This window comes from Salmo salar, chromosome 07 (genome assembly GCF_965601325.2).
Source record: "Salmo salar chromosome 07, fSalSal1, whole genome shotgun sequence".
NCBI lineage: Eukaryota > Metazoa > Chordata > Actinopteri > Salmoniformes > Salmonidae > Salmo > Salmo salar.
This window is the reverse complement of record NC_138297.1, coordinates 67,427,501-67,430,000: the sequence shown is the minus strand read 5'-3', so window position 1 is coordinate 67,430,000 and position 2,500 is coordinate 67,427,501. Positions and strand designations below refer to the sequence as shown.

Genomic DNA, 2,500 nt, shown 5'->3' with positions numbered 1-2,500 from the left:
TGGGCTGTAGTCTAAAGCCTGATTGTCCCAGAGCTGGAGGGTCTCTCTATAACTGGGCTGTAGTCTATAGCCTGATTGTCCCAGAGCTGGAGGGTCTCTCTCATAACTGGGCTGTAGTCTATAGCCTGATTGTCCCAGAGCTGGAGGGTCTCTCTCTATAACTGGGCTGTAGTCTATAGCCTGATTGTCCCAGAGCTGGAGGGTCTCTCTATAACTGGGCTGTAGTCTATAGCCTGATTGTCCCAGAGCTGGAGGGTCTCTCTCTATAACTGGGCTGTAGTCTATAGCCTGATTGTCCCAGAGCTGGAGGGTCTCTCTCTATAACTGGGCTGTAGTCTATAGCCTGATTGTCCCAGAGCTGGAGGGCTCTCTCTATAACTGGGCTGTAGTCTAAAGCCTGATTGTCCCAGAGCTGGAGGGTCTCTCTATAACTGGGCTGTAGTCTAAAGCCTGATTGTCCCCAGAGCTGGAGGGTCTCTCTCTATAACTGGGCTGTAGTCTATAGCCTGATTGTCCCAGAGCTGGAGGGTCTCTCTATAACTGGGCTGTAGTCTATAGCCTGATTGTCCCAGAGCAGGAGGGTCTCTCTATAACTGGGCTGTAGTCTATAGCCTGATTGTCCCAGAGCTGGAGGGTCTCTCTATAACTGGGCTGTAGTCTATAGCCTGATTGTCCCAGAGCTGGAGGGTCTCTCTCTATAACTGGGCTGTAGTCTAAAGCCTGATTGTCCCAGAGCTGGAGGGTCTCTCTATAACTGGGCTGTAGTCTAAAGCCTGATTGTCCCAGAGCTGGAGGGTCTCTCTAACTGGGCTGTAGTCTAAAGCCTGATTGTACCAGAGCTGGAGGGTCTCTCTCCATAACTGGGCTGTAGTCTATAGCCTGATTGTCCCAGAGCTGGAGGGTCTCTCTATAACTGGGCTGTAGTCTATAGCCTGATTGTCCCAGAGCTGGAGGGTCTCTCTATAACTGGGCTGTAGTCTAAAGCCTGATTGTCCCAGAGCTGGAGGGTCTCTCTCTATAACTGGGCTGTAGTCTATAGCCTGATTGTCCCAGAGCTGGAGGGTCTCTCTATAACTGGGCTGTAGTCTAAAGCCTGATTGTCCCAGAGCTGGAGGGTCTCTCTCTATAACTGGGCTGTAGTCTAAAGCCTGATTGTCCCAGAGCTGGAGGGTCTCTCTCCATAACTGGGCTGTAGTCTATAGCCTGATTGTCCCAGAGCTGGAGGGTCTCTCTCATAACTGGGCTGTAGTCTATAGCCTGATTGTCCCAGAGCTGGAGGGTCTCTCTCTATAACTGGGCTGTAGTCTATAGCCTGATTGTCCCAGAGCTGGAGGGTCTCTCTCTATAACTGGGCTGTAGTCTAAAGCCTGATTGTCCCAGAGCTGGAGGGTCTCTCTCCATAACTGGGCTGTAGTCTATAGCCTGATTGTCCCAGAGCAGGAGGGTCTCTCTCTATAACTGGGCTGTAGTCTAAAGCCTGATTGTACCAGAGCTGGAGGGTCTCTCTATAACTGGGCTGTAGTCTAAAGCCTGATTGTCCCAGAGCTGGAGGGTCTCTCTCTATAACTGGGCTGTAGTCTAAAGCCTGATTGTCCCAGAGCTGGAGGGTCTCTCTCTATAACTGGGCTGTAGTCTAAAGCCTGATTGTCCCAGAGCTGGAGGGTCTCTCTCTATAACTGGGCTGTAGTCTAAAGCCTGATTGTCCCAGAGCTGGAGGGTCTCTCTCTATAACTGGGCTGTAGTCTAAAGCCTGATTGTCCCAGAGCTGGAGGGTCTCTCTATAACTGGGCTGTAGTCTATAGCCTGATTGTCCCAGAGCTGGAGGGTCTCTCTATAACTGGGCTGTAGTCTAAAGCCTGATTGTCCCAGAGCTGGAGGGTCTCTCTCTATAACTGGGCTGTAGTCTATAGCCTGATTGTCCCAGAGCTGGAGGGTCTCTCTATAACTGGGCTGTAGTCTATAGCCTGATTGTCCCAGAGCTGGAGGGTCTCTCTATAACTGGGCTGTAGTCTAAAGCCTGATTGTCCCAGAGCTGGAGGGTCTCTCTATAACTGGGCTGTAGTCTATAGCCTGATTTGTCCCAGAGCTGGAGGGTCTCTCTCTATAACTGGGCTGTAGTCTATAGCCTGATTTGTCCCCAGAGCTGGAGAGGTCTCTCTATAACTGGGCTGTAGTCTAAAGCCTGATTGTCCCAGAGCTGGAGGGTCTCTCTCTATAACTGGGCTGTAGTCTAAAGCCTGATTGTCCCAGAGCTGGAGGGTCTCTCTCTATAACTGGGCTGTAGTCTAAAGCCTGATTGTCCCCAGAGCTGGAGGGTCTCTCTCCCATAACTGGGCTGTAGTCTATAGCCTGATTGTCCCAGAGCTGGAGGGTCTCTCTATAACTGGGCTGTAGTCTAAAGCCTGATTGTCCCAGAGCTGGAGGGTCTCTCTATAACTGGGCTGTAGTCTATAGCCTGATTGTCCCAGAGCTGGAGGGTCTCTCTCTAACTGGGCTGTAG

The 2,500-nt window shown here is 51.2% G+C and overlaps 1 protein-coding gene across 1 annotated transcript in view; it reads left to right on the top strand.

The window, feature by feature from the left end:
• ptprr (protein tyrosine phosphatase receptor type R) overlaps nucleotides 1–2,500 on the top strand; it is a 31,485-nt gene that overhangs the window by 547 nt on the left and 28,438 nt on the right. The window lies entirely within an intron of this gene.